This window comes from Patagioenas fasciata, chromosome Z, assembly GCF_037038585.1.
Source record: "Patagioenas fasciata isolate bPatFas1 chromosome Z, bPatFas1.hap1, whole genome shotgun sequence".
Lineage (NCBI taxonomy): Eukaryota > Metazoa > Chordata > Aves > Columbiformes > Columbidae > Patagioenas > Patagioenas fasciata.
Genome location: NC_092560.1, coordinates 16,507,427 through 16,532,591, shown reverse-complemented (window position 1 = coordinate 16,532,591; position 25,165 = coordinate 16,507,427). Strand labels below are relative to the sequence as shown.

Here is a 25,165-nt window from a genome sequence, read left to right as displayed (position 1 = left end):
AGTGGGTAAATTTCTAGCCACCACTGGTAAGCACACACTCAGCAAAGGAATAGTTTAATTCGAACACTACCAGAAGCTAAAAACACTAGAAAAGGTTACATTTAGCCAAAGCAATTATGATATTTTATCAAGCATCAAGGAAAAGGAGAAGGCTCAGACTTGCTGATACTTGCAGGAAATCTGTGAAGAAACTTCCAACTGTAAACTGGGAAAAGGAGAGGTGAGCTGGCAGGACTGCTACGATGAAAGCCCTCGCCTGGTTATAAGGCAAAGGACACTGTGAACGCTCACGGCTTGCTTGGAAAATACATTTTCCACCTGTGCCGAATCCGATCTTAGACCTTCCATTGCAATTATAAGTCATCCTCTTATTCTCCCACATTATTTCCCTTAGTTTTGTCCACTCAACTGACATTGTGTGTGTATCCGTACTTAGTTGCTAAATACGTGGCAAATATCTCTTAGCAGGTACAGCATGTAGGAACTTCTGTCCTATTAGAACTGCAGCTTGCTCTGTGTATGACTACCCTTCTGAAATACAAAGAAGGAAAATACCCATGTTAAACATCTGGCCAGAAGTCTGCATTTTTTATATGGAAAGACAGCTCCTCCCACATTAGTCAGGTGACTGCAGTAGTAAAACTTGGGTAAGTAAATCCGTTCATAATTCAAGTCAGTTTAGAAAAAAAAGAACAGGTTTTTGTGCAGTAGAAAAACAAACAGTTTAAATATCCAAGTTGCCTAAGAAAAACATTTTTGTTACCCTGGCAAAAATAATTAAAAATTTAAAATAAACAAAATCATCAACAAAAAACAAATACACACCAAAAAATGGAAAAAAAAGTAAAAATCACAAATGCCCCCAGCATTTGGATAGAGTTCAACACCACTACTGGAACAAGCGGAGTCTTGTTTTATAATGTATCTAGCTATAATTACTTTTGGATGTGCACAGAACAGATGAGTACAACTACTGTTGCAATAAACACAGGTTTCTTGTTTTGTTCAATAGGAGCTCTTAGTATTTAAATTACCTGTGACAGATAATGCCACTCTATAAAAAATATACAGTGCTGCATTGCTGTAAAGCAGTCAGTGACAAGATTTCAGTGCTAACAGAAACTGGGGAAATAATATTTTGTTTCTTCATTATTCAGGGAAGTCCGTTTTTCCATGTAGATCCTTAAAGAGAAGTCCATGAACAATGTGTTGACTGAGCAACTATTCTGCTGGTATGAACCACACCATTATCCCACACTGGAAGAAAATGCAATAATACATAAAGGAGGTGGTTTTTTTAAACACCCTCTAAGCAAAGCTGCAGGGAGCCCTTTTCAACTTTAACACTCAAGAGGAACTTTGTACTGGAACACAAACAGGACTCCGGATTGCAGACTTCGCTGCTTTCTCCTGATGTCTAAAACTTTGAATGCAATGCTAAAATATTTATTTATTGAGAGCCATAATGTGCTACACTTCCAGTGCACTGGACAGGTTACTATGTGCGTATTCCTGTAATCTGTGTATTTCACAGGCTGTCACAAGCATTCTGACCATTGCACTTTGTCAGCAAAGCTGTACTGCACATTTAGGAACTGAAGATTTAGTTGAGAGATCAAACTTGTGAAATCAACCCTTTAGCTCTTAAAGTTACTCCAACTCCAAGCAAGTTGAAAGTTCAGATGCATGGCCTGTTCCAAGACGTGGATATTAAACTCCCTCAGGTCACCCCTCTGCAAAGCCAAATGCTCTCTCCTCCCTCGCTGCAATACTCACCTCACTTAACTGCTTAAGGGACAGTCAAAACAATTCTCCTTCGTACATCTCCCCAGCTTTGGGTGGCCCAGGCAAGCACATGTATCTAGTATCCTCAGCCAGCCTCTGGAACGCAATCTAGCCTTGCAGTTAACAAAATCCAGATCCTAATTAAGCAGGCATACGTGTTAAGGGAATGCTGTGTCAGCAAACCCACCACTGAGTGTCCTAGTTAAAAAGTAGAGATTAATTTTCTTTATGCTGCAGGAAAATGAGCAGTATTATGCCTGAGAATACAGAGAAGCTTATTTGGAGGCTGCAGAACACTGAAAAATGAAGCCTTGAACTTTTTTTCCATGAAAAAGCAACTCTGAACTTTAACCTACTTCATAGCCCTGTACAAACTTGCTGCTCATTTCCCCTGTGGTAGCAGTCTTAGAACGTTCAATAAAAATATGCAGCACAAACCAGTTTTAACAAAGAACCAGCTTTCAGTGTTAGTACAAAAAAAAGAAAAAAAAATCCAGTGTAACACACAGAAACACGTTTCCACTGGTAACATGGAAGCCCTGCAAGAAGTCCTGAACAGAGAGAGTCCTCTAAGTGTTTACAAAGGTTGGGTCTGAAATTTGGTTTCAATTTCAACAGGCAGGATTAAAAGACATGTTGGTATTGGTCTATTTGTTTCCAAAGGCTCAGGTGAAGAGGGAAAGGGACATTGCAGATGTGCATGGGAAGGGGAAATAGAATGGGAGTATTGTGAACCAGCCTTCTCCTCACACCACTACCGTGGTGCCAGCTCTGCAAACTGCTGCCTCTGCACCCCTGAAACTCCTTTTGTGCAATCTGCCATATGAACCATTTCAAAGCTGTTAAAGATACGTAGGTGGAAGGAGTCCTTTCAAGGATGAAGAAATGAGAGATTACTACCGTTGTGAAATAAATCTAGCATAGTAGGAGAAAAGTCATAACTTTTCATGCCATTTCAAAACAATCCGAATTTGTGTTCTGGAAGTAATAAAAGATACTTTTCTCACAGCAAAAATTACTGCCTAGAATCCTAGCAGCTATTCAATTGCTCATGTAGATGAATCCAGCTTTCAAACACCCCTGGCTTCAGTCCGCAAGCAGAACAAGTCCATATCTGATAAGATTTCCTTAGTTCCAACTAGCTGTTACCAGAGTTTACTAGCCAAGCTCTCTGTGGAGGCAAACTGAATTTCCACAAAACATCTTTAATTCAGCTGGCTTTTTCAGAACAGTTTTCCACATAAAGGCTAGGAAAAAAACAAAACAAAATGAATAAACATGAACAGCCCAACCAAAGCTAAACACCCTCTTTCACAAGCTTCTGAGGCCTGACCCTAGAACTGTGGGATGTCCCAATTCCTGTGAGGAAGTGCCAAACACCTAGAGGAAATCTTCTGAACTAGCCACTCCCTAAGGCAGCACCCAAGGCAAGAACCCTGAAAAATCCTTCCCTTCTATTCACACAAACAGAACAGACTGCAAATTAAGACTCCTCTCTATGTTCTCTCTGTTTCAGAAGAAAGAAAGGGACCCCTCTTCAATTCTTACCCTTCCAGTAATATTAAGTGGATCAGGAAGGGAGATAATTTCTAGCTATTACGTGGTGAAATCCTAAAATGAGAGACTTCCAGTTGTTCTTACTATTTAAATAGCAATACTATTTCTTCTGTGGTTTTCCGCAATTATTGTTTCAACTCTTCCACCGTTACTACAAGAACTTCATTGAATAATATCAAAGTGGGAGCGCATTATCCTTTGGTCAAAGTGAACCAGAAAGAAAGAAAGGTGCCAAATTACAAATGAGATATGTCAAAAAATGCAGTTTGGAAGTCCTACAGTCTTCAGTTCAGCAGCAGTCTACAAGATATACTCTGCAAAGCACTGCTACATGATCAGGCTCTTTCATACACCAAAAACCTCTCCAAGAATTTCCAATATCTTACAAAGTCAAGGATAAGTAAAGTATTGACAATTTTCTGAATAACTCCTCACATACACACCACAGATACTGAAGGGCACAAGAGTCAGCTGTACTTCCTACTCCATGCACATTAAATTCCTCTTACTTTCTTTGAAGAAGCAACAACCCCCAGAAGTTTATTAGGACATTCTGATGGAGCACAATTGCTTTTAAGCAAAAGCAATATTAAGTAAACATTCCGGTGTTAATATTTCTCTAGGGTGGTCTTCCTTTACTTCAGTATTATGGATTGATAATAAGCCAGTCTGAACAACAGCAACACCACAGAGTACTCAGATATACTAATTCATTTTCAATTCTTTGGAGAGAGAATTCTCTGGTTTAGACCAAGTTTCCCGCTGATACTAAAGAATAATGAAGTCCAGACCTCTCTACCTTTTCTCCCCCTCACACCTACACTAGATTTAGAGTTGGAAACCAAATATCAAAGTACAACCTCCAGTTAAAAAATAAGAGGGAATCGTGGTTATGAAACACGGCAACGTGCTGAAAAGATATACAGGGACTAATCCGTATATATACCTAATCCATATTCTGAAACTGGGCATCTCCACCGCCACAGTCCTCAGCCAGGTGAGACTACAAGGCAAATACGTTCATTTCTGCTACAGCCTCCATGACTGTCACTGTTACAGAGCATGTGCACCTGCTGTCTGTGCCATGAAAGCAAAACACCCAAAAGACCAAAGCTATTAAACCCTGTCACTTTCCCTCAATATAGGCTTCACCTTCTAATGCATTTATTACATCCCTTCTCTGTCTTACCTACTTACACTGCAGTTTTATTGGAGTTTTTTTGCAACACAGCAGGGCTGCTGTGTGCTTGATATGTACACTATGCACTATTCTCTGCTATCTAGATATTACTAAAATATCAATAAACAAAGCTGGAGCTGTTCCAGTAGGAAAATCAATGAAAAAGCTTTGCCTAGATGAGAATAGGGCAGTACAACTTATCCCTCCATTCCCGTGCGCCTCCTGTATCCAACTCTGTTCTTCCCCAGCTCTGGAGAAGGTGACTCCGGCACCCGCTGTGACCAGGTCCACAGCCGAAGAGACCGAGTTCCAGGCAGCCGGGTCCTGCCGGCCGCTCCGCTCCCTGCCCCTGGTAGCGCAGCCGCGCCCGCTGCGCGATGGTGCCGGGGGGACCGCAGCGCTGCGGGGAGGGACTCGCCCGCCCCGCAGCACCAGCCGCCCCAGCGCCGCCTTCCAGCCGCCACCCGGCAGCCAGGGCCAGCCGGCCCCGCCACCAGCATAACCCTCCGTGCCGCCGCCGAGATGGCCTGGCCTGCCTCGCCGCCGATCCCCGCCCTCCGCCGGGGCTTGCACCGGCCTCAGCTCCGCCCGAGGGGCCCCCGGCAGCACCCCGCACCACGGCGGGGAAGCGGCTTCAAGGAGCCCGAGCCGCCGCCACCGGGAGGGGGAAAGCTGGGCGGCTGCGCCCCGGCGGGGCCCGCACTCACCGAGGAACGAGGAGGAACCGTCCGCCAGCAGTGCTGCTGCTGATAACCGTCAGGGGCCGCCGGGCGCAGAGGGCGAAGCGGTGGGGGCGGGCTGGCTCCGCCCCAGCGCCCTCAAGGTCGGCCACGGCGGCATGGCGGCCGGCCGGGGGGCGGTGGCAAGGGAGGGAGGGCCGGATGACAGCTGGCCGGCCGGACTTCTCTTTCGTGCCCGCAGCCCTGGCCCACGCTCGCCCGTCAGGAGGCTGCTGCTTTTCTGGGGCGACGCCTCTGTCCGGGGCCGAACCGAGGGCGCTGTACTCTGCGCAAAGGGTGGGCAGCGCGGTTCACCGCAGCCGAGGCCGGAGCGGGCGAGGTGTGTGCTGCGGGCCGAGGCAGAGACGGGCGCTGTAAGAAGAGCAACGGGGCCGAGGCCATGGTGGGCTTTGCAAATAGAGCCATCGAATAGTTTGAGCTGGAAGGGACCTTCAAAGGTCATCTAGTCCAACCCCCTGCAATGAGCAAGGACATCTTTGCCCAGATCAGATTGCTCAGAGCCCCATCCAGCCTGTCCTGGAATGTTTCCAGGAATGGGGCATCTACCACCTCTCTGGGAAACCTGTGCCAGTGTTTCACCACCCTCATTGTAAAAAATTTCTTCCTCATGTCCAGCCTGAATCTCTTCTCCTTTAGTTTAAAACCATCACCCCTAGTCCTGTTGCTACAGGCCCTGCTAAAAGAGTCTGTCCCCATCTTTCTTATTGGCCCCCTTTAAGTACTATGGGGCTGCCGCAGGTCTCCCTGGAGCCTTCTCCAGGCTGAACAGTGCCAACTCTCTCAGCCTGTCCTCCCAGAGCTGTTCCAGCCCCCTGATCATTTTTGTGGCCTCCTCTGGACCCTCTCCAACAGGTCCATGCCATGAGGGCTCCATGCCCTGCCAACCTGCACACTTGCTCAGACTTCGCAGTGTGTCCGAGAGTCACACCACTGAGGCCAGGACCTGGAACTGAACAGTTCTCATTCTTTCAGGACACCGTCTAACACACAGGAATGCTTCCCCATGGCAGCGCAATAGGAGAGGGACCTCAGGGTGACTCCCTGGGCCTGTGCGAGAGCTCAGTGGCCTGGCTGTCAACAAGAACAGCCTGTTACTTGTGAACTGGTCAAGCCTGGCTGTCAACAAGAACAGCCTGTTACTTGTGAACTGGTCAAGATCAATGTCATGATGCCAATACTGAAGAACAGTGTCAGAGTACAAGGTACCCTGGAGGACCTGATTAATATCACCCCCAAAGCCAAGTGCTATGGAGTGTTTTTCGGTGTCCAGCATGCCCACAATAGAGTAGTGCACCATCTGAGTCTGAATAAAGTAAGTGGAAAACCATCTAATTCTAGGAAAATCATTAGATAAATAGGAAAGGGGAATTGTGTGGACTGTAGATGTGTCATACAAGTCTGGAGAAGCTCTTGGAGACCAGTGGCTAGGAGACTTGCTAACCACTGAGAATTTGAGCTGGAGGAAAAGAAGACCAGTAATGTTTTGGGGTTTCCCTGAAGAAAGCTCAGGCTAAGAGCAAACAGGGCTACTTGCTGGCTTTGCTGCAGAGGAGTGGGTCTCAGATGAGCAAGCTGATGCAAAGAGCAAAAATTCAAGTGCTGTGCTCTGCTCAGAAGGAAGGATGAAATGAGCAAATGCCCAGGATGGCTCTCATGGTTGTTTGCAGGTTGGATTCCTGCACACTGACCTGTGCTGGCAGGTCCTCCTGCCTACACACTGTCCAACTGGAACTTGCAAAACAGGGAAAATCAGTGGTAAGATCTCGGGGTCTAGTAAACAAGATATGTTGTGCAGGTTGTTGCTTTGTTTTGTTTTGTTTTTTAACTAAATAGTGAAATCTTGGCTTTGGCACACCTGCTACTGATTTTTCTGGTACAGCTAAGCCTTCTAGGGGCCCTCTGTAGTTAAACCTACTATTCTCTGACTTGATACCACTAAATGTCCTGTCAACTACAAAATACCGTATTTTTGAGTTATCATTCAAATTATTTTCCAGGTTGATTCGTTTTCAGCATAAATATCTCATGGCATAATTCATATGCACTAAGTTCTCTTCTTAGAGACTCAAAAACTCTTTTCAAATTAGTTTTTAGAACTTAAGATTTGTTTTAACAAATGGTTAACTTGGCCATGAAGCTGGACATTCATTGTACTCAAACCTTTGGCCAGAGAAGTTCATGAGACTGAAATTGTCGAAACAAAAGTCATATTTGTAGTTTGGCAGTGAAAGGAGAAGGCCCGTGTTTTCCTCAAAACACTGCAAAATATTAGATGACTCTGGTGGTATGAGAATCCTGATAATTTCTAAAACTACAGTGTTTTCTTTAGAGCTTTAGATGTTTCATTAATTGGTAGAATTTTTTATTTTTACCTATGTTTAGTTAACAGTAATAAAAGCATTTCAGTATGTTCCGCTTGGTGAGATAAAGTCCTGCAATAACTCTTTGGGACATTTCCTTTTAAAATAGAATTGTGATTTTGTTGTTGTTTCTAACAACAGACTTCCAAGGCCCATGTGTGTCGCTGAGTTTTGAATCATTGATAAAATCCTTCATACCTAGCTACCTAAACTATTGCTGCAATGTCTGATTGACCTAAAATCTGTTGAGCAAAGAGCAAAGATTGGTGAAACAGTGACAGAAATGCCAAATCCATTCATCAGCTCTGACTTCTCCCAGTGAGTATCTGCAAGGTTTTGCATTTTCTGTTCCATGTGAAGGGGAGGCCCCTGAGGTTTGGGGGTGGGAGGGAAGATTTCTTTCCACAGAAAGAGTGACAGCACTGCTGCAACATCTGCTGGTGTAGGTAAGGACACAGAGGCCATGATGGGATTGGAAGATAGGCTGTTCATTCAGGGGTTTATGGTAATGCTCTCTGAAGTTTATCACACGCTGGCACTTGCAGCACAAGTATTTGAGGCTGTCATTCTTCTCTGAGGGCCTGAGTTTACAATAGTGTGGCTTCTTTAGCAGATTAGAAATTTGGGGGGTTGTCTCTCCCAATACGGCTAGGAGGTGAGTACTAGATTAGATCTGTTGTTTGTAAGGAGAATGTTTACTGAAATGGGTTCTTGGTTTTAAAGTCAGATTACATAGATATCCAGTAGTTTTCTTGGGCAATCGTGCATTGTGCTGAGTCAGGGTTAAAGGAAATGACTTGCATTTCTCGCGCCAAAGATGGACACAAATAGGAATAACAATGCCTTTCATGTTGCAGTCATGAGCATCCCAGTGCTTGTGACTTCCTGCTTTTTAGGGTTTTTCATTAAATTATTTCACAGTAGATGAGGAACTGTGTGTCAGTCCTTTGTCCTTTCTGCCTTACTGGGGAATCTGTTCACAAGAGTCTTGGCCTAACCTCAGATTCCTTCTGGAGTGTTCTTTGAGGTTATTCACCAAGCAGTGTCCTTGAAGTCGAGGGAGTGTATCACATCTGTTTAATCCCTAGCTGACTTTGCTGTCATACCTTTCAACGTATTTCACTTATTTTGATCCTACCAAGAAGTTACAGATATGTGGGATTCCCAGGGGGCCACTTTCAGCTCATTACAGACAATAAAGCCTTACTGTACAGTAGGTAGTAGACTTCTGTGTTGTGGCAATCCTCCATGAAGTCTCAGCTGATCACTGAGGTTGCAGCAATCACAGGATTGCTGCCATTGGTCTCAACTGGACTAGGACTGGGATGATGAGGAGACAATAACTTAGAGCTTTCAGCCTAGGGGACTCAGAGCTATTTGCCCATTGAAGTAATCATCCCTAAGAAGTGTCTCTCAGTAGCACAATCTGCAGCTGTCCCCTTGTTTTTCCTGGCTATCTGTGGTATAATGAAGTCACCTGAGGGGCTTTGCTCTGGAGTGCTGTGTTCCCACAAGCAGCACCTAAGGGTACATCCTACAACATCCTACAACATACAATGTTCTGCAGAGTGTGATATGAACTAATATTTTCAAATGAATCCATCACTCAGCAAAAGTGTTTCACTCCAGCAAGCCATCTGCAAACAAGTTTGGGAATTGGTGAAGTGGTAGCTTGCAGATTATGGCAAACAGCTTGTCCTGAGTATGGGAAACTACATTTGTTTGGCAGCTTACAAAGGAGTTCATGCTCAGATTTCATCATCAGTCATATACACCCTGCTGGTTTAAGCTGTTAGAATTGTCACTATGCAACAGTAGTACACGTCTGAAAAGAGGATCTAGCATCTCTCAGAAGGCCAGTTAGAAATACCAAAGCGAGGTCTTGCTGTTTCTCTATCTTTAACTAGGTGATTGTGAATCCCCCAAAGGAAATTCTGTGGTCAGCATACTATAATAAACATATTGTAATTTGCTTGTGGCCTTAGAACTGATTTACTTAAATGTCTTTCTTTAAATGAGTCTTCAATTCATATAATTGCAGTAATGCTTACTGAACTTCATAGTCTAGGTTCAGTATCAAACCAGAGATTTAAGTCTTGCCATCTACTGGTTACATGTGGTTTAGCAGACACTTGATGTGATTCAGTACCCAGTAAGAGGGCATTGACTTGGGAGTTCAGATGCTGATTTTGCTCCTAAATTGAAATTCACACGAGTGTACTGTCAAAGAACCATGCAGTTCTCTTGCAGAATAAAAGCACTTGTTTGACTGTGCCTCATGAACTGAATAAAAGTGAGATCAAAACAGGTTTATGTACTCAAAATAAAGGCATAAATTGAAACTGAGACAAGTAAAACTGCTGTCACTGGACTGTCAGCGCTGTGCCTTGAACACCAGACTATGTAAACACTTTTGCAGAACTTCTTCGGAAGTGGATAATCTCGAATCAGTTTATATTTGCTGTACTGAACATCAGAAAGAAAAGCTGTGTGCACCACAGCAGTGGTAGTTCCTGTCTCCATTACAAGTAACGATATAATTTGCAGTAAATGCAGAAGTTGTTGCTAACCACCAGTGTATTTCACCGAATAACTGGAGTGGTGTAGAGGACTTTAACCTGGACTAGGTTCTTGGGCATGCTCACCCTGAAACAACCCATACTCAAAGTATTCTTTAAAATGTTTGTGTATACGCAACGTACAATACCCTTGCACAGTTAGACTGGATATGTGCTGCTCATAGTTTGTATTGCAGTTGCACTAACACTCCCTACTGTGCTCAGGACTCTCACAGAAAATGTTACTCATCTGATACACCTGGAAGGGGATGAAGGGGCGAGTGAACTAACACAGAGAGTTGGTAGAAGAAACAAACCCTGGAGCCCAGACTGCTGTACTGTATATCACACGACAGTCTAAGCTGCCTGTTTGCACTTTGCAGCAGTACCAGCCTAAAGAACCTGACACATTCTCCAACCCCTACCTGAGAGGCATCTGTTTCCTATTACATGCTTGCTGTTGTGCATTTGGTGACAGGTCAATGCACAGCCTTGGGCATTCACTACAGCACTATCCTTCCATCCCCTGTACTGACCAGTAATTTTTTATAGTCGCCCTAACATCTAGAACTTGGTTTACATACTTTCTGTGGAGCCTGTTCCAGTGAGTTCTCTCACTTCTAAGAAGTTAATGGTTAGTTTCTTTTTTGTAGCTCACAATTCAGGAGTTACTTCGCTTGAATGGTAAGGATATTTCTTAGGAGAATAGGAAGGATAAACAATAACACTGTCTTTGCTTTAATTTATATTTTTGCTCTGACGTAGGAACAAATTCACGTTCAAAATTCTGGATTTGATAATGATGTGTACATACAAGCAAATTCTGGGTTAGGTCTAACTGGTATTTAAGAACAGCTTACAAGATCTGCATAAATGTGTGGTTTAGTTGAAGTGATGTGCTGTTTTCACAAGTGAATAAAAGCATACAAGCTTGAAAACTCCTGTGCCTTTTCCTCTTAAGAAACAGTAGTTTTCAAGCATCAGTTACTCTCAGAGAGACGAGGGGACCTTTGTGACCCACCTTTAGCAACGTGGCTGAAATCAGTTTGGTCTCTAGTCTTACATGCTGTAGCAACCCAGGTTGGTGGAGGCCTGGATGTTTCATTAAATGTGCCTTTCTACAACTCCATATAGAGGATAACAATTGCTGAGTCTGCTCTTCTGCATTCCATGAAGCCTTTTTGTGACTTAAGATGTGAAGCAAATTATCATTGTTATGCTGACTTGAGTGCTTTTCCAAGAAGTGTTAATATAAAATATAAATTTGTTGGATACATTAAATATCGCTGTTGCAGTGTTCTGAATCAACTGGGTTAGAGTGCACTGTCAGCAAGTGACACAGCTGGTGACACCAAGCTGGGAGGAGTGGCTGACACACCAGAAGGCTGTGCTGCCATCCAGAGACCTGGACAGGCTGGAGAATTGGACGGTGAAAAGTTTAATGAAATATAACAAGGGCAAGTGTAGAGTCTTGCATCTGGGTAGGAACAAACCCAGGTTCTAGTAGAAGTTGGGAAATGACCTATTAGAGAGCAGTGTAGGGGAGAGGGACCTGGGGGTCCTGGTGGACAGCAGGATGGCCATGAGCCAGCACTGTGCCCTTGTGGCCAGGAAGGCCAATGGCATCCTGGAGTATATTAGAAGTGGGGTGGTTAGTAGGTCGACAGAGGTTCTCCTGCCCCTCTACTCTGCCCTGGTGAGACCGCACCTGGAATATTGTGTCCAGTTCTGGACCCCTCAGTTCAAGAAGGACAGGGAACTGCTGGAGAGAGTCCAGCGCAGGGCAACCAAGATGATTAAGGGAGTGGAGCATCTCCCTTATGAGGAAAGGCTGACGGAGCTGGATCTCTTTAGCTTAGAGAAGAGGAAACTGAGGGGTGACCTCATTAATGTTTATAAATATGTAAATGGTGAGTGTCAGGAGGATGGAGCCAGGCTCTTCTCAGTGACAACCAATGGTAAGACAATGGGCAATGGATATAAACTCCTACTCTGGAGACATTCGAAACCCACCTGGACACATTCCTGTGTAATCTCATCTGCATGTTCCTGCTCCGGTGGGGGGATTGGACTGGATGATCTTTTGATGTGCCTTCCAATCCCTAACATTCTGTGATTCTGTAAATGGAGTCTTGCTCTAATAATAAAGAAAAGCTACTACATTACTAATGAAAGGTAAAAGAACAGAGATAGGGAGTATTTCACTTTCCTTAGGTGTCATTCGTTTATGTGCACATTTAATCCACACGCTGACATTAATTTCAGTGCTTATTTAGGGCTTATTTGCAAAATACTATTTTAATTCTTAGACAGCTCATTTAGTCATAGGTTGTGCCAAACATTTTCTTCCAGAATGAAGAGGAAAGCAGAGCCAGGTTCAGCACTAAAGCTGACATCTGAGGCTCACTATTCTTTTCTGCTTCCTGCATATATGGAGATAGAGGAGGAGAAGGACAAGGAAACATCTGGAAATAAATCACACTAATCTCTGTAAAGTGTGGGGGGTGACAGAAAAGCTTGTTTTCAACCTGAAATTTGTAACTTCCAGTCTTTCTTTCTCTCCTGTGTTACCCATTCCCATATTCACGACAGAACTTCTGATGTAAGTTCTAATACTTTCTCCAAAGTGTGAAAATGGGAGCATTCTTCTGTCACTTTGGAATTAACTATTTGACACCCATATCAAAAACAGACACTTTACATAGCTGTAAAGAACAGCTGGTACATTATAGAAAGCAAGGGAGAATGTGCTTCTTGTAAGGAGGTCTGTATTTTAAATTGCCTATACATGCTTTATTTGCTCAAATATCATTATAGTTGCAGAGAAAAGGAGTAGAAATTCCTTTGCTGCACCCTAATGGTAGGCTATATTTGTTCATAACATTTCACTTATCTTTATGCCTGACCATGACTGATTAACTGTTCTTAACTACTTTTCAATAAGAAGTTGGATATTGCCTATTTTTTCCCTAAAATGCTTGTACTAGCACTTTACTCTTTTATTTCTCAATTGTCCTGCAGAAAGTTAACAATCTGAATAAAAGCAGCAGACAGAATTCAAGAATCTTCCACTAAGTTTCTTCCAAGGCTTCCTGACCAAACGAGATCACTCACAGTATGGCACAGTCAGGTTGAATGTTTCTCTGACGTATTTTCCTGTCTCCAAGGGCAGAGAATAGTGCATCATGAAGGATATACCCTGACCCCTAGCAAAAGTGAGAAAATTGAGCTAAAAGCATCTCATACAAGGCACTGCAATACTATTCCTGTTTAAAAACTGGTTTTTGCCCCTTTGCAAGCAGTCCAAATCTTCCCACACAATTAAGCCTTCATTACGATCTACTTCAGTGGTTGTGTTACCCAACAAGACAGCCGCTGAACATGTCAGCTGAGGATAACACAGTGAAGGAGATAGAGGTCAGTGTTTCTTTTTATCCTGTTTGTTAGCATAACATTTATATGCCAAGAGGGTGGGCAATCTGCTACTACTGCTCAGCACCTCCATTGTTGGTCTCTCTCCCAGTGAACAGACTGCCTCATTCTCCACAGATCTTAATCAAAACCTGTGGTTGTGCCAAGAGCAATCTACCCAACGGGACTTACTATGGAATGTTAATTTGAATGCGACCAGGCTCTCGATGCTTCCTTTCTATTAGTGAAATCCCATTCACCTTGTTTTTTCAGTGAAATATCTTAACTGACCACAACCACTGAAACTCAATTTACTGAACAGTGATGAGCTATTTTGATCATGTTCTCTATGCAAGCAGCTCCTTAACAGACAGATTTAATTCTGTGGTGCTTTCAACATATACCAGGGCTAAGCCTCTTTTTGAACATCCACCTCCTAAGAGCATCTGGAATTGGCCTGATGCAGCTCTTGTTATAATTTTATATTTTAAGAGATTTTGTAGATGTGTTATTTGGAGGGTCATGACTCAAAAGTGCTGTTCTACACTGGAGTCCTATCTGTCTGGATGATCTTGTTCCACACTAAAAATTATAGTGGCAGTCCTTAGTTTAGTCCATTTGCAAAGAAAACTTACCTAGGCTACAGAACTCTATTTTGGGAGTAAGCATTCACATGGAGGTTAATAGTGGAGTATCTGCTGTGCTTTAACACTACACTCTGTTATTTCACATTCTCTTTCCTCTGGCTATAGCACCAGGCAAATGCAAGCTGTCCTAAAATCCCACCCTGAAGTGTGCCTTCTCAACCTGAACATAATGCTAACACACCAGAAGGAATGTTGAAGGCTGCTTTTTTTTTTTTTTTTTTCCATATGAAACTAATTTAGGATTGAATTGGCAAACCTCAGCAACTATTTGATGTGTCTCTGATATTTGAAACTCTTGTTAATGAATAATTGTGATGATCCCTTCAAGTATTTGTTGGTAAATCGAGCTTCTTAAACTTTCAAAAGCAAGCATAAATTACTATATTCCAGTGTTCTAAGTGGGCATCTGGGAGTAGAGGAGCCTTCCAGGAAGATGCAATATGCTACTGTATTTAAAAATCAAAGAAACAAACAAAATCACAAACAAAACAAACAGACAAAACCCTACAGTTATTGTACTTTTTAAATGATGATGGAGTGTAGCATAAGTGCTTTGGAATGTGATCATTGTAAAAAATGTTAGGAAAAAAACCCTACAGGACTTAATTTTCAAGAGCAACATTTTACTCTTATGTGTGGGTTAAAACTTCTTTATAGATACCCTTTATTTAGATGAAATCAATTAAGCATACAGAGCAACCTAACAGTTACTGCTGCTATGGCAGCATGGCAGTTTTGCAGTGCCCAACAAATCCCAAGTGCCTGCAATGACACTGTCTGGGGATTGAAGTATTTTTGAAGCCCCACTTACAGAAATACCCAAGCCAAACCGATTCTCTCATCAGCTGAGCAGGGCTCATGGAAGGGGAAGAGGCCGACATGGAGCCTGGGAGTCCACCACAGCCAGAGCTATTGACAGGAACAGCATATTGGGCCAATGCAGTGGTTTGTAGGGCAACTCCTGAGCTGAAAGCCAGGGTTTGGTTTTGGTGATCTCTGAGGGAAAGCCAGGCTGGACTTCAGTGCTTAGGCTTTCTTGGTGCCAGTGATCTGTGGTGGGATGCTGTTTGGTTCATGGCTTTTCTGTCCCATAACCAGCCTTGCACCAACTGGCACCTGTGGGCTGATGCCTGGGTTGGGGCTGGGCAGACAAGCTCTTGGCTTCTCTCCCAGGGATTGCTTCCAGGTTCATTGCAACTTTGGTGCTAGGGGTGCTGGTACCTGTCCCCGTGCTGTGATGCGCAGGTGCAGGACCCCGTCTAACATAGCTGTGGACTGCACTTTGATGTTGGGTGCTCATTTCCTTTGGCCCCTAGGGAATTTAAAGACATGTCCCACTGCTGGGGTAAATGCCACTGCCACATTGCCTTCCCTGCTTGACCCTTCAGGATGTCATGCTACTGCCTGAGACACTGGCTGCACTGCACGTCTTGGAAGTCTCTATTATACATCCACGATCACCTGCTGGTCCTGTCCAGGTCTGTCATAGAGTACGCAAGCAGGTTTTTAATTGTTTAGTTGTTTTAATTGTGGCATAGATTGGAAAATTAACACTCTTCCCTAAATCTTGAGCTGAATTACACATTGTAAAGTTTTGTCTGCATAACCAGGTGTTAGAGCAGGTCAGCAGCCCTACTGGGAGAAAGCATTAGCACTGGAGCTGGATCTAACTTTGAGGTTGCCCCTGCTCTGAGCTCCAGAGACCCCACCTATCCTGCATTATTCAATGAAATAAACACCTACAAAATCAGTTCTTGTATCTTTCCATGAATCAGCCCAGGACTGCCCTAAGCAGAGCCCATTTTAGTTACAGACTTACTCTATTATAGAGTAGAATAAATGTGATGGTAACCAGGGGGAGCAAATAGGGACTTTGCATGTAACAGGCCGTTTTTTGGTTGTTGACAGGCAGAGACAGGCTTCTGCTCCTGCATGTGTTTCCCCAGTTACGGAGAACACTGAGTCCGTGGCTCCTGGTCAGGGGGTGTTTGCTCCTGCTCAGCTGGACCAGAGGACAGCAGTGATCAGGCTGGTGATGGAGTCTGGCCTTTAGCGCAGCAGTAGCATAACAGGGGACACTGATGTGGCATGGAAATACTTCAGGAGATGATGAGGGACAGGTGGAGCCAGAACGACAGCATGTTGCTCAGCACCAGCCCAAATGCAGTTCCACAGCGGGGATGGGGGCCCTCTGGGTGTGGGGTAATAGGGAGTGTCTGGTGCCTCTCCCCAGGTCCTGGGGCTGACACTGGCCTCACCTGCGGGAGGTCAAGGTCTGGCTGAGGTGCAGGGCTGCCTGGTGCAGAGGCAATGGGAGAAGGCCAGCACACCACATTGCATCAGGAAGGATGAGCAGAAGACACTTACGCAGAGGCAAGAGCAGTAGCCCTGCGCTGCTGTTACAGGGGTACCCACTCTGACTAGAGAGAACATCGCTTTAGGTCAGGCATCACCCACAAGCAGTCCTGACCGACATCAGCCCTTGAGAACTGTGCTAGGCCGTTATCTTCTCAGGAACCAGAGTCCAGGCCCTGTCTTCTCAGGACCTAATGATACCAGCCTGAGCTGGGACCAGGCAAAACTACAACCGCTATGGCTGCACTCCTGCACGTACATCAACGTGGGGCTGACTATGAGACAATGGTGCTACAGACATCTGTAGCCCCCTGAGCCCATCAAGCTCTCCTGCGCAGCAGCAACCTGCACGGTGGTGACCTCCCCTTGAGCAGGGACCCTCTCCAGGTGACTCCTCAAGGCTGAGACACCGCTTACCTGGCATCTGGTATCTATAATGAGGTAAGGGACATTTTACATTAGGCCTGAAAGTATATTGTATGCTAGTGACATTTATCTATCCAGCTATAGTTTAATTATTAGAAGTGTAGTAAGCAGTAAAGTATTCTTTGGCAGGAAGTTATTTGTACTAAAATGTAGGAGCCAGAAATAAGATATTAAAAGTTAAGTATCAGTGTACTTGGAGCACAAATGGCTTTCCTATCATATCATCATATTTCCTAGCTGATTGGACATAAAGCTTCAACCTCTGGACCTTGCTATGTTGTTACACAGATGTTTTTTTCCTTTCAGCTCTGATATGGATTATTATTTACATGTCTCAGACTTGATACCAGAACCAGAGAAGCTCCTGAGATAGCAAGAAGTGTAAATGCTAAAATGTGGTATGAGTTGTGCAGTTTTATCTGCCTGTGATATGTGTCACTCCTTTTTTATTAAACACTTAGTAGTCCTGACTAGAACTATTTTATACAAATTAAGCTGTATTAATTGATGTTATCTCTGTAGATTTTTTCCCAGCAGAATATGGATGTATTTAAATTGAAGCACTTCATTCTGGTCTAAGTCTCTGTACTGATGTGTGGAGTGGTGTATTTTATATATAAATATTAATATGCAATATATAATTAATTTCCTGAAGTTTAAAAGGATAGACATTTTAATTTCGCCCTTGTTTTTGTTCTTCTTTTTTTTTAAGCTTGTGTATTCTATTATGTTCTTTTTAATAAACTTTATCTGAAAAGATATAATTTCTTAAACTGGCTATATAAAGAATCAAATAAAATCTTGAAAGACAATACCGGCTATATTACCACATAATGTGAAACTGACACAGAACTTTGCATTGGTGTTCAATATCTGAGATCAGGGGCAGTTGTTGGTGCTTTTAACCAACAAGGGTGCACTTGCCGTATTTCCAATGTGATCAGCACAGTTGTTTTAAATATTCCCACCGCTGAACTACACTGTAGAGCTACTATACAGCAAAAAGAACACTAATTAAATGCTAGCTACTTACTATTATCTTTTAGTAGTGTATGTATAAGAAGTTGCATTTATCTTTTGCTTTCCACTGCAAGCCACAGAGTGCACAAATGTGGTCTGATATTTTTCTTGTCTCTTCAGTTGTGAGATTTTTGGTATCCCATTTAAATCAACACCAGGATTTGCTGTTAGTTCAGTTTCATCACCAACTTAAATTATGGAGAGAAGAAAAAGCTACAAATCTTGCCCAGAAAGCTCATAATTTGTCAGCCATTCCTACCAGACTATCCCTCGGTTTCCAAAGCCTGATAAGCCTGTTTGAACCAAACTAAACCCCCACAGCTTGCCCTTCCTACCGGCTGCCAACAGTAAGACACATTAAAAGCCCTGCCTCTGTTTTAAATTCTTCATTCTTAGAAACCATAGTTTATTTAAAATGTTCCTTTTCTACCTCCACATGTACTTTATGTCCTGGCTCTCTTTCAGTGCCTAATGGTACGGAAAGAAATTCAGAAACTAGAAGTCAACAATACAGAAGATCCAGCTAAGCTCAGAAAGGCTTTTTCTCACAACCCAGCTGTGAGGTGCCACACCATTAGATTTCACATCTCACCAGTATGTAAAGAAAACTTTATATGGAAACAGAAATGTACCAAGATCATCTGGTGTTTGGGAAGCCAATGGCTCCTACCCCTCTGTTCTGTGAGTGGCGGAAGGTGTTTGGAGCCCTCCAAGAACCCAGGAAACTGAAAAGCCAGGAGAGCCCATTTTTTCAAGAAGCTCCTCCTGCCTGTTTCGGGCTGCCACATTTGGTCCCACTGCTTGAGTAAGAGCCTCAATCAAAAGAAGGACTGCCAGTCTTGACTCTTTTCACTGTCAAACCTGCCTCACAGGACCACAGAGCCCAGAGGAGACTGGCAAGCCTCTGCAGGGTCACCTACCCACCCACCACTCAAAACAGGTTACTGAAGGCCATGACCAGTTGGAGTTTGAGTATCTCCAAGGATGGAGAGTCCACAGCCTCTCCGGACAGTCTGTTCCAGTGTTTGACCATGCTTGCAGGAAAAAAAGAAAAACAAACAAACAAAAATTTAGATGTAAATGGAATTTTCTCTATTTCAGTTTATGTTCATTGCTTCTGATCTTCTCACTGCACACCACTGAGAAAACCATGGCCACATCTGCTTTCCACCCTCTACTCCCATATTAGTACACCTTTTAAAAATCCTCCCTGGGCCTGTATATGACCTGTTTATTGTCATTTTTTTGCAGCTTGCTTTTAAACAAATTGCTTCCTGAAAGAGTTGAGTAACTGGATTGTATCATACTGAGTGTCAAGAAAGTACTGATATGATTTACTCTATTACTTAAATGAAAAAATATGATGTGATATTGAGAACACATAAAATTAATCTGATCCTGTACATAAACTGAGGGTAATGTACCAGAACTTGCACTTCTCAGTTGTATCGAAGGCTTTCTATCTGTCACAATGTGTTCTCTCCCTAGATACAGAGAGTACAAGAAGGTTACAAAAGGTTCAGAAGATACAAGGTGTAAAACTTGCTCAATTTACAGAATACACCTCTACCGAGCCAGGATACTTGCAAAAATGAGGATTTTCCTGTATTGCCTGCCCTAGAATTGTATTATTCACATTTAATGAGGTTATAGTATAACAAGTACTGCAAAATGTTTCTCTTGGTATAAAACTAAGAAACTGATTTTTTTCAGAGGCATTACATTTTGACCCTTTCTACTAATCCTGTCAAAGCATAGAAAATGTACGCTTTTAGAATTTTACCTGTTGTCATTGGTGTAACACTTCTCTATTAAAAAAAATATTAGAAAAGAGAAGCATATCTAAGAAGTGGTAGTTTGTTCCATCTTCCAGTTATCAGTCTGTAAATCAGCAATTCCTGCATGAACAAAACCTCCGTGTTTACTGCAGCTTGGAGATCTATGCAAATCTTTAGAAACAGCCCAGAGACATTATACATGTCTCATCATTTTACATATACGTATATATATATATAAAGACTGGAGGAGCCACCAAGCAATATTTAACAAAGGCAATCCTTTGATATCTGTCAGCCCTAGATCTCCTGATTGAAGTATAAAGGTAGAGATTAATTCTTTACCTATTCATGGGTATCTGTAGCCTATGGCTAGAGTACATGGGAATGTTGGTTCTCAATCAAAGGCCTCCTGGAATTCCACAAAATCCTCTAAACTGGAAATGCTCCAGGATATTTATCCATGAAAATATAGGATTTTTTAGCATTTCTAAGGATGTTCAAGGTCAGGCTGGACAGGGCTCTGAGCAACCTGATCTAGTTGAAGATGTCCCTGGCCATTGCAGGGAGGACGGACTAGATGACCTTTGAAGGTCCCTTCCAACCCAAATGATTTAATGATTCTGTGTTTTTTTTCCCCCATAATGTACTTTGACTGTTGATGACATTGGGTTATCTGAAACAAGTTTCAAAGCAGATCTGAATACAAAGTCGACTGTTGACTACAGTTTCTAGAGGATGATCCCCCTCAAGTAGCCTGACCCAGGCAACCTAGCACAGCTTTACCGCAGTTATGCTGTCAGCCAGGAGCAGACTGCAGCTTAAAATGCGTGATAATTCTGTCCCATGAGAGCTGTCAGAGGCAAACATTGCCTCACTTGACATAAATCTGTTCCAGCTTAACATCACTAGGGCTGTGACTACGATTGTGACTCTGACCATTAGCAGCCCTTTTGCATGCTTTGCTGTGATCCAGCCACCTCAAACTGTTTCTTTAGTCTGGCTGTTTTTCTGGTTTGGCACTTCCGAAACAGCTAGCTGCTTTCATTCTTTCATTCTTTTTAGCTGCACAGCTTCCTGCTATTGTGACAAAGCAGGCAGTTATGCTAGTTGCATGTAACTCCATCCTCTTTGGCCCACACAAACTGCTGTTTCTTCTTCAAAAAGACTTATCTATTCTTTTTTTTTTTTTTTCCCTAGAGATCAGTATACACCCTCCTTATAAAGAACACCTTGATAGAAAAAAAAACCCACAAACCACCAAAAAAGATAAAAGGGAAAAAAAAAAAATAGCTGGAATTGCTTCCAAAAGCTGGAATTGCTTCCAGCTATCTTTTTTTTTTTTTTTTTTCTTTTTTCTGTTGAGTATCCTGAGGGCAGATATAAAGTCAGTAGAAACCTTGTACTTAAGATGACCACGTCCAAGTCAGGAACTGATATCAAATCCCATTAGTGATCTATCACATATATGAATGTGACAGCTCTGGTAATAATTCTTTACCTCACTCTTTTCCGCTGTCGGGGACCACATCCCTGCTATACACCTGAGATACAAAGGGTGGTTCATCTTCAGGTGCTGCCACGTTCCATGGCTCCTGGCAGCAGAGGTGGTGGCAGACTCAGCTGAAGACAATCACCAGATGGTTTAGGTTGTTTTGACTGGTTAGACTGGTTGTTCAGAGATAAAGAAGTGAAGGTTAAGACAAGAAGTATAGGTCACACATGTCTGTGTGTTACAGCATATAAATATGTATCTGGGGAGTCACATACTTCAAAATAACCAAAATCTAACATGTTCATTTACACCTTAACAATAAAAACTACCATTCCACATGTAACTTCTAGTAAGGAAACCCTGTGACTACCCTGCACTGGCAGATAATACAGTAATGTATCTGAATTACTTGTTAATTGAATGCATTTTCACATTTCTGTAAAAGGATGTATTGATTACTTCCTCAGGCTTTGAAACAGGGCCAGATTCTGGTACACTTATAAGGCAGTTCAGTATATTTACTCAATCATAGGAAAGATTTGTTCACATGAGCTTCAGCTTTCCAACTCTTGGGTCTCTGTCTCATGAGAGGGGAAAGACTGTTAGATCCATACAAAAGAAAGGCAGTTCAAGAGGACAGTCTATATTGAAAAGAAAGGCAGGACAGGCCAATGGAACAGGTGAGGCAAGATGCTTTGTAGGTATAAAAGTTGTTGAATAAAAGCAAGAGAAAAAGTCTCTATAGCTAGGTGAGACTATGACATGGGCTAAGCAGATAGGGAAGGGGCTTCCTCTCCTAGACAAGAAGGAATGTCACAAACAACAAATCTAGCAAGCAAACTGAACTCCATCTAAAAATACACCAGCAATTCTAATCTAATTGCAACTTTTGTCATGAGATAGTCAAACTCAGCTTATTTGAAAGCACTGTGATAGACTATGTTGGAGCTGAGGCAAACAGACAGCATGGCAAACAGGCTGCTTCTGTTGGTCTCAGTTTCCCTTTCCCTCTGTTCCACAGGAATTTAAACGTACCTGCAATCTCTCTGAATTCAGGTGTTGTCTTGAATGTCTGCACTCTCAGCTGGTGCACACAGAGGTAAAACTCAAGGCACTATGTCAGCTTATACCAGCTGACAACATAGCCAGATCTCGAAGGTATTCGTGTGTGTGTGTGTGTGTGTGTGTGTGTGTGCGCGCGCACACGCGCGTTAAGGTCCATTCACATTTGAAATGACTGAGTGTAATATCTTAAATCATAGGATTGTGGGATAATTCAGGTTGGAAGTGACCTCAGGAGGTCACCCAGTCTAATTTTCCTTCTCAAAGCAATGTTTCCCATGAGGGTCAGATCAGGTTGGCCATGGCTTATCCAGTCACACCTTGAAAACTTACAAGGATGGAGATGGCATAAGCTCTTCAGGCAACCTGCTCCTCTGCTTGGCTGCCTTAAGAGTGAAAAGTTTCTCCCAATATCAAGCCTGAACAACCTTGTTTGAAGTTCTACCCTTTTTCTCTTGTCCAGCCAACAAGGATGACTTGCTGCACCTTCTTGAAAACCTCTGTATCAGTATTGGGGGGATGCTATGAGGTCCCCCTGAAGGTACCTCTTCTTCAGGCTTCTTCACCGTCCCTCAGCCTCTCCTTGCAGCATAGATGCTCCAGACCTGGTGGCCCTTCACTACACTTGCTTCAGTTTGTCAATGTGTATCGAGTATTGGAAGCCACAACTAGATGCAATACTCTAATGAGTGCTGAGGAGACAGGGATAATCTACTCTCTCAGTCTACTGGCTGTGGTCTTGTACAGCCCAGGATGCTGTTGGCCCCAGTTGTTGCCTGAGTGCACAGCTGGCTCCCATTAGCTCCTTGTCAACCAAGACACCCTGGACCTTTTCCACAGCGCTGCCACCCTGCCTGCCTGCTCATTTCTCCTGCCTGTCCAGGTCCCTCCGGGTGGCACTGTAATGACTGTTCGCCCCAGCTTCATGTCATGTGCTAACCTGATGGCACTGCTCTCCATCACCTTCTCCATGTTGTTGACGAAATTTCTAAATGCAACAGGTCCCATGAGAGACCCCTGAGGTTCTCCTCCCATTACTGGCCTCCAGGCAGAGTTCAAGTTTGACCCATTAACTGCTACCTGCTAAGCCCAACTATCCAGCCAGTTTTTTACTCATGTAGTTGTCCACCCAACCTGGAGCATAATAGTCCAATTTGGATACAAGAGGGAGACCATGTCATTAACCTTGATGAAGTCAAGTTCCATTGGTCTGCCCTCCTATACAGATCTACCCGTTTTGTCATGGAAGGCAATCAGGTTGGTCAGGCATCACTGACCCTTGTAAAATCCATATTGGCTGTTCGTAATCATCATCTTCTCCTCCATGTGCCCAGAAATGTGTTCCAAGAGGTCTTGCCTATGATCTTCACAAAGACCAAAGCAAGGCTGAGTTTGTGGAGAACGGGACCTGTCATCAAGGACTTTGGCTCATTCACTGTATCCAGCAGGCACACATCTTCAAGGGAGAGTTTCACACTGCTTTCCTCTTCCCCACCCTCTTGTGTATTTGGGACTCTGTAAAGCTCTCTAGCATCTTAGGTATGTGTCCTAAATCATGTTGGCAGGAGCAATTAGAAATATTTCAAACCTTTGTACCTACCTGCTTACTCTTTCTCCAACCATAAAAAGACATGCCATGCTTTCTTTAGTATCTATGTGATTTTTATTGTTTATCTTTGAACTAGTTGAATCCTTCTTGCTCGTGATAACAAATGTGTTCATATTAACAGCATGGAAGGGAGATGTCACGTAAGACTAGTAGAAACTAGAAGATGCTAAGATAATTTATAAGGACTTCAGTGTTGGTTTACAGGACAACAGGGTGATTTATTAAACCCTTCACCAAAATACAAACAAATCAGAGTCACGGATGAAAGTCTAGACTACTCTTTTATTGTCTCTCATGGCTTAATGAAGGTACCTGGACATTGTTTTGAACACCTCGGGTGCAGGTTCTTATGTAAGATGAAGTACCAAATCACACAAGTGGAGATGTGGACAGTATACATCTATATGCAGAAAATCTCAAGACACAGCCTCCTTTCTTGTCCCAGTCTGCTCCAGCCACTACACTGCCTAATGCAATAACGGTCGAAGAAACAGGCGTTTCAGATGCAGAGGGGGAGACTAGCAACATGGATACATCCCAATGTGTAAATGTTTTCAAAACGAGTCACAAGAAGGTGAAGTGAACATAAAGGACAAAAAATATGCGTTATAGAGGAGAGAAATTGCTAGGCAGAATCCTTTCTCCTAAAGGCAGAGATGTTGAGAACAGAAGGCAAAATCTACAGTGAACCATCTTTTTCTCCCAGTGCATCATCTGAAAATTTCTTGAAATGGAGCTTTGTGCGCTCCAGACTCGCACGGGGTTAGGGTAGTGAAACCATCCACTTCGATGTCACAGTAAGAAACCAGAAGTCTTTGCAGGCTTCACAGCTTTAAGCTGCAAACAGAACCCGCTGCCGGCGTCTGATGAGACCTTCTCACAGCCCAGTCTTTCCTCCCTGCCTCCACGTTTCTTCTTGGCGGCTTTATCACGGTTGCAATGCAGCGGTGAAGCACGCCCGTCCCTCGGGTGCGTGTTCACCTCGATGATGTTCACCAGCTGCACAGCAGCTCGTTTTTCAGCACCCTTCCACCTGCGCGTCCAACGCCCGCCTGAACCGCCGTGCGCCTGGCTGGCACCTGCCGGGAGCAGGGACACCCGGCACAACCCGAGACCCCGCGAGGGCCGCCCGGAGCGGGGCAGGGGCCGGCGGCCCGCGGCAGGCGCGCTGGTCTGGGCAACCGG

The 25,165-nt window shown here is 43.5% G+C and overlaps 1 protein-coding gene across 1 annotated transcript in view; it reads right to left on the bottom strand.

Annotated features, from left to right (window-relative positions):
* ACO1 (aconitase 1) overlaps positions 1 to 5,380 on the bottom strand; it is a 37,273-nt gene extending 31,893 nt beyond the window's left edge. Inside the window, exon 1 of the mRNA XM_065860252.2 lies at positions 5,230 to 5,380. The gene's annotated coding sequence lies outside the window, so the exon portion shown is untranslated. The remainder of the gene's footprint in view (positions 1 to 5,229) is intronic.
* Positions 5,381 to 25,165: the final 19,785 nt, after the last annotated feature.